Source organism: Fukomys damarensis, unplaced genomic scaffold (genome assembly GCF_012274545.1).
Source record: "Fukomys damarensis isolate Sample0158 unplaced genomic scaffold, DMR_v1.0_HiC HiC_scaffold_22, whole genome shotgun sequence".
NCBI lineage: Eukaryota > Metazoa > Chordata > Mammalia > Rodentia > Bathyergidae > Fukomys > Fukomys damarensis.
Window position 1 is genome coordinate 18,344,247 of NW_022900934.1, and position 11,616 is coordinate 18,355,862.

An 11,616-nucleotide genomic window follows, 5' to 3' on the forward strand; every position below is an offset into this window, starting at 1 on the left:
GTTTTTTTTTTTTTTTTTTTTTTTTTTTTTTTTTTTTTGGCTACTTTGTCCAGATTTAGATAGCTGTAGTTCATGGGTTTGTTTCCATGTTCACCATTCTTTCCTTTGGCCTGTGTCTTTTTTTGTGACAGCACCGTGCTATTTTTGTTACTATGGCTTTTGTATAATTTGCAATCAGGTATTGTGATGCCTCTAGACTTTCTTTTTTTGCTGAGGATTTCTTTGGCTATTCGGGGTCTTTTGTGTTTCCGTATGAATTTTAGAATTTTTATTTCTAGTTCTATGAAAAATGTCACTGTTATTTTGATAGGGGTTATATTGAGTCTATAGATTGCTTTTTCTAAGCTGGCCATTTTATATTCTTCCAACTGATGAACATGAGAGGTCTTTCCATCTTCTAGAGTCTTCAATTTTTCTTCGGTGTTCTGAAATTTTCATTGTAGAGACCTTTCACCTCTGGTTAGATTGATTCCTAGGTATATTTTCAAGCAACTGTGAATAGAACTGTTTTCTTCTTTTCTTTCTCAGGTAGTTTCTTGTTGATTTTTTAATAGTGATTTTATTTCCTTCTACACTGCTGAATTCATTTCTCAGCTCTTTGGTGGAATCTTTAAGATCTTCTAAGTATAGGATCATATCATCTGCAAATGAGGATATTTTTACTTCTATTCCTATTTGAAATCCTTAAATTTCTTTTTTTTTTTCCTAATTGTTCTAGCTAAAATTTCAAGTACTGTATTGAATAGGAATGGGGAGAATGGGCATTCTTGACTTATTTGTGATTTTAGGGGAAGTGCTCTGTGTTTCCCCATTCAGAATGATGTTGGCCTCTACATATGGCCTCTACTATATTGAGGAATGATCCTTCAGTATGTAGTTTCTTTAGGGGTTTTATTTTGAACAGATGTTGAATTTTTGTCAAAACCCTTTTCTGTTTCAATTGTGGTGATCATGTAATTTTTATTCTTCATTCTATGTGTGTGGTGCATCCTTCATTCTATGTGTGTGGTGCATAGTATATGTTTGTTGATTTGTGTTTGTTGAACCATCCTTGCATCCCAAGAATGAAAACAAATTAATCATAGTATATGATATTTTTAATGTGTTAATGACTTTGGTTTAAAAATATTTTACTAGGGGTTTTCGCATCTATGTTCATTAAGGATACTAGTTTATTGTTTTCTTTTTATTGTTGTTGTGCGCTTGTCCAGTTTTGGTATCACCTGGGCAATCATTGTATTGAGGTTTAACACATGGGTTAAGATCTACTTTTATGAAATCACAGTTTACTTTTAAAAGCTTTTATATACTCTGCTGCTTCGCTTAGTTTATCCAGTGCTGCTAGGGCCCTCACAGGTCCTTGTTGGTATCTAGAGGGGTAAGAATTTCTCCTAGCTGCCCCTAGGGGAAAGGACTCCCTGTCCTGCAGAGATGAAGATTACTTCCTGGGGGCCCTGTAAGGAGAGGGAGAGCCAGAGTGCTTTATTATCAATGGAGTCCTGAGGAATCCTGCTAATTGGTATTTGTAGCTGGCCTGATATTTTCAGTAGAGCTCCTGTTCAATCCTAGGCCTTCTGTTGCTAGGTTGTGGGTTGGGAAAAGTAGAGCTTCCCACCTTCTTCTGTGAGTGGTAGAGGGGATTGTAAAAGATGTCCTGCTGTTATATTCTTCAAGGCCTGGAGTCCCTAATTCATCTTCCTTTTACCATTTTTTCAAAATTCTTCTTTGTTTGACTCATGTTATTTCCAGGATTTATAATTGTACTTATAAAGAGGGAGGAGATAGAAGTGAGTTTAAACCATCTTGTCTGGACCCTAATATGTTTTATTTAACCATTCATTTTTGATAATAAAATTGTTTTGATGGTGAGTACTTTAGACATCATGAAGTATTGGGGAATGTGGTGTTGAAGGAGGAGTCCTTCCAACAGCCCTGAAATCTGAAAGGCTTTCTTATTCCACAGACTCATGGGCCTGGGCCTGGTGAGAAGCCCAGTACAGGCTGTTACTCATCTGTCTTCTTCTTGCTTGGCTGGTGATGTCAGTGCTTCGTGTTTTCTTTAAAGGCAGGCTTTTCTTGTTGTTCTTATGCTTGTTGAATAATGCATTAGTTATACTTCTAGCACTGTTAAAACAGATCCACTGTCAACTTTGTAGGGTCTTTTCTTAGCCTTTTAGGTCAATATTGTCTCCCTTTTGACAATTTAAATTCAGCCATACAAACTGTATTTGTGAGTGAACTGTAAGATATTTTATTTTTATGTGAGCTTTTATATTTCAAGACTACAAAGCAGTTATTTTTTTCCATAAATTAGTGTGAAGAAAGTTTCTGACTTTTTCCACTTGTGAATAAGGAATTTGAGGTCATTTTAGTTCTTCCAGAGTAAATGTGCCTCGTTAAAAAAAAAAAAAAGGTAGAAAATCTTTTATATTGGAAGCCATGGGTCATTTTGTATAGTTTACAATAATAGTTTTGCACAAATAATTTCAGGTTAAAATTGCATACTATTTATTCCCACCCATTTCCTTTATTGGCTGTGACACACAGGAATTACGCCCATTGCTTGAGTAACCTTTCTGACCTTTTGTTACTTGGCTATAAATTGACTTGGGTCTTTTGCAAAAACACTGTTGGGGGGTGGATCTTTTTGTTAGAACCCAGCCAATTCCTGCTTCAGTGCAGAACAGTTTGTTCTCCTGAAGAAATGAGCCAGTTCAGTGAACAGAAAAACATAGCCATAAACTGGCATCGCCAAAAACTGCAAAAGCAATTGCCCACACTTATTCCACAGAGTAAGGAACTTATTTTTTTAAATGAGGCTTTGGGAAGAGAAATATATTTTTGAGCTCCACTGACTTTCAGTAAATGTAATGGACTCATTAAAATGAATCGTAGCTACGTAAAGGGTTTCATTTCCTGAGCTCTGGCAGTTACCAACATTTTAACATATTAAACAGAAATATAGCAGAATTGTCCTTCCACCTGCTTCCACAGCCTTCACAGATTGTGTTGAATCGTGTATTCCCTATATTTCATCTGATTTGTTCACTAAAATGAAAGCAGCTTCTCTTCAGCAATACAAATACTTTCCAGGTGACTGCTGTGTTCAAGGCTGAGTGTTGGTCCATTCCCCAGAGGAATATGTAGTAGTCGTTAAATTATAAGAAAACATGTAAAAGCATTACATGATAATGGGGCAGGTGCAATGGTAGAAAAATGTAAAAGATGCAGTCAGTACTTCATAGACTGAAACACAGAAGTAGAGCTATTTGAGTGAAGTTTGGCGACTAAAAGTTTGCCAAATGACAGAGACAAATATGGGCTAAGAGGAGCAGATGTAAAGTTGGTGGGTGACAACACTGCATGGAGTTTCAGGTACTGGCAGTAAAATTATACTTGGGTATAAAGTAAGAGGAGGGAACAGAATGAAATGTAGAGAGACAGTGGTCAGACACAATGCATCTCAAATATCACATGAAATAGCTTGTAATGTCTTCTGCATGCCATAGGAGATATAGAATTCTTAAGTATGAAAATGACCTAGGCAGAATTGGGGAGGGAAAACTGTGGATCTGCAAGGAGCCATGAATTGAAGTATGCTCCTACCGGGAGTCTCTGAAGACAACTACCTGTGTCTTGGAAAAGCAAATAGGGTTGTGATCCTGAGGACCATACTGGGAGAGCAGTGTGTAGGCAGTGTAGATCACTGAAGTAACTGCAGCAGTCCACAAGCAAGAGGAGAGAGTCAGTGCTCAGTGGCTACATTGGTGACTGGGGATTGTAGGTAGAAGAGTAGGAGGAAAGAAGTCCGTGACTTCTACTGAACTCTTCACATATGTGCCAAAGGTACTGTCACAAATACTGTCCTTTTTGCATTCAGATGATTCCCATTGTACCAGAGTGAACTGAGATTTGGAATGTTCAGTACTTCACTCCAGAACTATGTGATTTCACTGGGAAGTAGCTGAGTCAGAGATGGACCAGGTTTATCTGACTCCAACCACTGTGACATGACACCCTTGAATAGCATGTGCTATAACGGAGCCACCCAGTGTTAAGCAAGTTTTGAAATGTATATATACTCATTGTGTTAGAACTCATGTCTATAAATACTTGTACAACTATTAGTATTTTCTAAGCCTGTCTTTTCTTAACCTGTTATCCTAATAAAACATCAGATACATGATTTCATTTCTTAAAATCTCATCATTTTGAAAGAATTGGTTTAGGGAAAGGCTTAACCAAATTAGCAGAAAGTATAATTGAATGAATATACTTAAAGAAATGAAATTTTAAGTATTCAAGGGTATATGTGTAATAATTCATGTTAGAGCAACAAAGTATGGCTTTTGGAAACTAGAGAATCTTTTAGAATTAATGCTGATTGATGTAACTTTTTATAGCAAATGTATGCTTTAAACAGTCTCAAAAAACATTTTTAAAGTAACTATATCTGGCGAAGGGATTTACTTGGCAAAAATTATACTCCAGCAGGCTGCAGGACAAAAAGTGATTCTTTCTATGCAGCATTCATTCTTCAATCATGAAGTAATAGATTTTAGAGTTAGATCCCATTAGATAGGTGTGAAAGAGCCAAAAAAAAAAAATCTGGCTTACTCTATGGTAGTTAATGGATCATCCCCTACTGAGTTACCAAAGGGGAATATTATCCTACTGGGGATTTGATCTGTGAAGCTCTATCACTGAAGGCTGTATTTATGGAATGTAGCAAGATGTCTCTTCAGCATCAGCATCTCATTTTGACCCTTTTTGTGCTTGTTTCTCAAAGTGAAATCACAAATTATGAATGCTTTTGAGGTAGAAAAGGATACGAAATGTGGGGAAAATACCACATCTTAATTTTAAGTATAGCAACACTGGTAAAAAAAAAATTGCTGAGGTTTTAGGAAAAAAAATAATACCTATTGTGACAGAGAAGTGGAGCTATAGCATGGTCATCTGGGTAGAGGTGGGATTATATAAAGCCCAGGAATAGAAAGACAGCTCTACTTTTCTAGTGGCTGCTGAGCAGTTGAGAGTAGTTGCATAACTGGGTGTGCTCATTAGTTCTATTATAAATTCACTCAGCTGGGTCTCTGTGAGTCCTTTGTTCATCTCAGCGTTTTCTTACGTACTTTCTTGGTAGCCATGACAGAGACACAGACAGAGACACAGAATCCAAAACTCAGCCCCTGAAAGTCTAGTCTTCTGGAGCAGATGAACTATAAGCAGAACCAAAGCTCATGTTAAAGCAAGAGACGGTAGATTTGGGAGCTGTGAGGAAAAGCATTGTGGTAAGAACTGCCAACCAAACCTGGGCTCCTGGGAGGTTCCTCAGTCTGTGAATATGCCTCCTTGTATCTCATGTTCTTCCTTTGTAGAAAGATTATAATGCCTACTCCATACCCGGGTATTACATGATATTGTAAACACTGAATATGGTAACTCATGCAATGTGCCTTGACCAGAATTAGCATTTTGAAAATACTGTGTTCTCTGCCATTCTCCTTTCCTCTCCCCATCCAACCCTAGTCTCTCTTTTTTCTTTTTACTGAGAAATATAGTTTTATTTGTAAACCCTGTCAGTAGATCTCTGTCGGCCCTCAAAATTCTCTCATTTCATCCGCCTTCTCCTCTTTCCTTCTTGCCTCCCATGAATAAGTATGCCATTTTTCTTGCCACTTTTCCTGGGCAATAGCAATCCAGAGATGAGAGTGAGGGGAATGGAAGATGCCTGAGAAGATAAGGGTGGCATTGCAGTCACAGACACATCTTAGGACAGTATATCTTCTCATTCAAGTTCTCTCAGATCTCCCAAACAGGTTTGAGAATTCCGGGCTCTTGATGACCCTGTAGCATTACCCATGTCTTCCTCTCTCACTTTAATTTTCTTTTCCGTTTTTGGGTGTGGGGGTACTGGGGATCTCACTTCAATTTTCTGAAAGGAGAAAAGAAAAAAAGGGTTTGTTCTTTCCAAGTTGCCTACTTCTAGTATCCACTGTCTTCTTCAATAGACATTCATTATTCAAAGGGCCCCATCATGTGTTCCCTTTGGGCTCCTTTTGTGTTAACATCCTCAAAGTCCACATGATGAGCAGTAACTTGGAGCACACACCTGTTCTTAATTTTCCTCTACTGCCTCCTTTGCTTACTTCACACCCTCCACATCCATTTAGTTGTTCCCATTTCTGATACATCTTTACCTAAGGCAGCGGTTCTCAGCCGGGGACAGCTGTGCTCCCCATGGGACCTTTGGCAGTCTCAGGACTTTTTTGGTTGTCACAACCAGGAAGCATTGGTTATGGGTGAATGTATGCTACTAGCGCTAGCAGGTAAAGATTAAAAATGTTGCTAACTATCTTATAGTGCACGGAACAGCCTCCCAGGATGTAGAGCTCTCTGTCCTAAAATGTCAGTAACATTAAGATTGAGAAATTGATGTAAGAGTTTGTCATTGAGCCCTTTTTTGTGTTTACCTGCCTTCATTATCTGTGCTGAAGAACTTTTGCTGACTTAAGAAGTTCTTCATTATTGAATGGCTCCCCTCTCTCAAGTCTCCCTTCTTCCCTTACCCTTGCCTGAATTGATCCTCCCTCTAAGGTTTATAGCCTGCTATGTCTGTCATTCATTGCAACAGTTAACCACTATTTGGCGTCTAATTGCCCCCTTCAACATGGCTTGCTCTTTTTCTTTAGGCAGCCAAGTAATGACTTGATTATAATGAGGATGACCTTCCAAATACCATATATTATTATAATATAAATAATATCCCAAGGGCCTAACTTTTGGTGCTAGGAGAGTTAGTAGCACATAGTGGAGTGAGAAGAGGACTTGGTGTCTGGATATTCAGTCTGGTATGCAACTGTAATCTTCCAGCTCTGTGGCTAATAGACCTAACTTCCTTGAGCTTTATGTTCCACATAGGTGAGATGAGTAGCGTCTGTTTCCTGAGATCGTTTGAGTCTATGAGATTTTAGCATAGAACACAATACATTCAAATGTGTTTTTTTAACTTTTATTTGCATTTGTTTTTTGCTTCATTTATTCCTGTGCTATAAGATTTTGTTTCTTCATTTTCTTCTGGAATATCTTTATATTTTTCCTCTGTGCAATTTCTTCCTCTGGTTTAGAAACAGTTCCTTTTCAGTAAGGATCATCTCAACGTGGCAGGGGAGCTCAAGCATGGATTAATTTAACCATGAGTCTAACCATGAGTATAGGCACACATCTTGGATACTTGGTACTTTGTTCATTTGGAAATGTTCTATGACCAGAGATGTACATCTAAAATCCAGAAGTTTAGCATTACTCTTTGCATTTTTAAGCATGTGCAACAAAAATTTGACACTCTTTTTGGGTCACCGACTCTGTGTCTGGCCCCACTCTGGCCTGGGCACACCTGTCAGCCCCACTGTTCTAAAGCCAGAATGCTACACAGTGCTTCTTTAAAGTGATATCCTTCAGGTATTTGGTAGCCTTTGGGATATGCATACCCTTGATGGTGTGTGCAGTTTTATGGGTGTTCTTAAAGTGAACACACAGATTTCAGGTTCTTGATTTATGTAATTTTTGTGGAGTTTTCTGATTCAAAAGTGTAGTGAACCATTTTCACAGTCACCTTAGGCCACTTTCAAATGTGTTTTGAATCTGGAAAATGATGCCAAGTTTCTATATGTTACCTTTTTAATAGATAGCTCATGGAGAAAATATATTTATTTCTTATTGCCTGGAAGGTAACAATCTTAATTCGCCATATGAGCAATCTTAATTCATACCTTATGAGAATTACTGGCACATTCTATTAGCTGTAGAAATGATATTTTCAATATTTTTATTGATACTTTCAATATTTTTATTGATAACTTTTCCCTAAACCCATGGAAGCAGAGGGAAAAATCCATATACTTAAGACTCTTCACTCTTTTGTAGAGGAGATATTTCTCCCTATTTTGAACTTTGGGACATTATACCCTGAAGGTTGGGAGATCTGTCCTGACCTGAGGTAACCTGGAGTCAGATGCTTTATAAAGAAACTGTTGAGAGATGAGAGGCATACCATGTCCATTCACTCTCACAAATTACGCTGCAAGGAAACCAGTACAGAAGAGATAGTGTTATGTTTTGTTTGGACATTATAAATCATTTACCTTTTTCCACAGTACTGGGAGACTAGGGACAATTAATCCTGTGGCCAAAGACCATTTTCATATACTCTCAGGGCTGGGATTATAACAATCATACAAATATTTAAGTATCAGTAGCATCTGTCCATAGAATTTCAAACTTACTCCCTCTGGGAAAATGGTCCTATCTCTCAAACACAGAAGAAGTCTGAGCACATCAGAGAAAGAACTGGTTCCATTCTTAAAGAGAACTTGGAGAGGTATTAAGGTGTACAGAAATGTTGTTAGTTTTCAGTTCTATCAGAGGCTAAAGAATAGGGCTGGGATTTAGCTCAGTGGCACTCTGCCTGCCTTGAAAATGCAAGGTCCTGAGTTTGATCCCCTGGTACCAATAAATAAATAAATATTACGTGAGTAGGTTATGGGTCAGAGGCCAGTTGGAGACAGATTGTGTCTGATCAGTTAGGTCTCAGTGTTGACAGGTTTTACACGGGTAACAGTAGTGTAGGTGGTGCCTCCTTACCCCATTTGCCCTGTTTATCTCTCACTCCTAAGAATCTCAAGGCCCTTAGCTCTACATTTTATGATTTTGCTCCTTACTCAAATATCCTATCTTACACTGTTCACTCTTACAGTATGTGCTTGTTTTCTTGCCCACCAGCAGTGCTGTAGATTAAGGCTGTGGAATCAGGAGTACTTGGATTTGAGTCCCAGCTATTGCCTGTTGCTTGGGTCAGCTGAGTCAAGTCATATAGTACTCAGCCATTTAAGTTTTGTTTTCTCACTGTGGAAAATCAGATTGGTACTTAGCTCAGGGTGTTATTGTGAGGAGCAAATTAAGTAAGCAAATAATTGTAAAGCATTTGGCACTTTTCTTGACATATAGTGGTTTTATTCAGCTAATGGTGGTTATACTGCTTGATGAAAGATGCACTAGCTTTGAATTATTCCTATTTCACCATATTTCTTAGCACAAAGCTGAGTATCTTGTAGCACTCAATATTTTATTTGAAATAACTTGACAATACAAATGTACCCACAGACACACAGGATAACCTGAAAAGTGACAAAAATTTAAAATACTCTAGAGGAAATGTTTGAGCTTATTTTTAGAAATTTGATACATAAGGATTCTAAGGTGGGCTAACCCCCACTCTTTTCAGTAAGTTAGATCATTTGAAGGGAAAGCATCTGAACTGCATCATCTCAGCCTTTTTGTGAAATAGCTTCACTTGATTACTGTCACATCCCCTGCCTTCTGGAAAATCAGTGTAAAAATGGCCTATTGTGTTTCACTGTACCTTTCTAAATAAACTAAGACTGTAAGCCTGACCTTTACTTGGTTTCCCATACACACAGTTCCAAGACATGCTTCTTGAGTGCGTCACCGAGAAAATGTATCTATGTGAGCATACATGTTCATTTTTATTAAATGATAAAAATAGTATCACCACAAAATTGATTGCTCTTGATATTGAGACCCTCAGGGTCAAATTTAATGTGAGGTGCAGGGTAGAGGACACCCCCCTCAACATCTTTTCTACCTTCCTACTCCCTTCTGGAACAAACAGACTGTTTGATTGGTCTTCTGATAGGGAAGACGTTGGTTCCACCCCTTAGCTCCAAGGGTGGGACTTTATTATTTAACCCAATCAAGTAACCCCCACATGTGTTGCCACAGTGATCAAGCAGTGGTAGTGAGTGCCATAGAGGTTAGTTCAGGCATAGGTGGGTAACCTGGTTTAGACTATTAGAGTATTTGCTGAGGACTTTGGAAAAAGCGCTCCTCGGTTTTTTGACATGTCTCTCCAGAGCCAGACCTCTTTCTATCTTGTATATTATGGGGATATAAATTCTGGGACTGCTATAAACTACCTGATCCTGACTAGGGAAGCTGCCCTTGGAAAGAGTTTAATAAAGTACATGGACCGTCAAGTTTCAACCAGCCTGACATATGAACAACTTATGTTATGACTGGAATTTTAGTTTTAACTTGAGTTACGGGTTTTGAGTTACAACTGGAATGCTGTTTGCTTGTACTTCCAGATGGTCTCAGATACAAATTTAACCCTTAAAGAGTTCTGGAAGGAACATTACAACATCTTTTCCTGTGTGGGGTTGAGAAATTCTAGGCCAGTGTCTCTCTAAGGACACCAATCTGCCTGTATACAGGAGAGAGACTTTGAAGGCTGTGTAGAGGAGCCTGAGCCTTCAGGTGACAAACTTGAGTTACAACCAGCCCTTAGGAATGAATTGAGTTTGTAAATCAAGTTCCCACTCTTCAGTAGAGAGAAAAAACTGGTATGGTGGCTCATCCTAGAGCTCAGGAGTCTGAAGCAAGAGGCTTGAGAGTTTGAGACCCAGCTGGGCTACGTAGCAAGTCCCAGGCCAGTCTGAACCATGTAGCAAGACCCTGTCTCAAAAATAAAAAATAAAAACACAGAAAAAGAAAACAGGCCCCTGTTTTCATCACATAGTTCTTGAATAAAACTCAAGCTAAACTGAAGCCACCCAACCTCTGAATTTTCCACTTACACGTGCCAGTAAACCCCCTTTGTTATGCAAGACCTTCTGAATTGAGTTTCTTTACCTTTCAGAGTGCAGGCTAGTGCAACCACTATGGAAATCAATATGGAGATACCTCAAAGAGCTGGGTCTAGAGGTTCCATTTGACTCAGCCATCCCTCTGCTTGATATCTTTCCAAAAGAATTAAAAGAATCATATCACAGTGATATATATGCACCTATGTTTATAGCAGCACAGTTTATAATAGCTAACATTTGGAAACAGCCCATTTGCCCATCAGTTGGAAACTGGATGAAGAAGATGTGGTTTTTCTATAAAATGGAATACTACTCAGCCATAAAGAATGAGAAATTAGATTCATTCATAGGAAAATGGATACGAATAGAGGATATATACTCCTAAATGAAATAAATAAGTCATGCATGTGTAAATACCAAATAGTTTCTCTGGTGTGAAAAAATATAACAGTACATAAGATCCTAATGAGATAATTGACAATGTGAAATAGGAAGGAAAGAGCTAAAGGTATAGGGAAAGTGGGAAGGGTAGGGGAAAGGTAATAAGGGAAAAGAAAAAAAATATGAGAAAATAAAAAAATGGAAATAAAGTGTTTGTAAATGGGGAGGGGAGAAGGAGGTGAAGGGAGGGCATGGACAAGGGGAAAAAATGAGAACTAAGACCTGTCAGGTAAAGGTACAAGATCCCAATGATGAATGTAACTGTACTGTATACCTAAAATGTACCAATAAACTCAGTGAGGAAAAAAAAGAAATAGTGGAAGTATGCATTCTAATTATATTGCCTTACCCTTACTTCAAAATTTATTGTTTATTAGAGAGAACAGACACATACACCAGGTACTATATAAGCCCAGGCTATTTTTATAGGGGAATGCATCACTAGACCATTTTTGGAGCTTCTTCTGAGAATTATTCTATCAGAAGAGAACTTTGACACCGTGTTGAT

The 11,616-nt window shown here is 38.2% G+C and overlaps 1 pseudogene; it reads right to left on the reverse strand.

Annotated features, from left to right (window-relative positions):
- Nucleotides 1-7,041: 7,041 nt before the first annotated feature.
- LOC109118279 lies at nt 7,042-7,606 on the reverse strand (annotated as a pseudogene).
- Between the last annotated feature and the right edge of the window lie 4,010 nt (nt 7,607-11,616).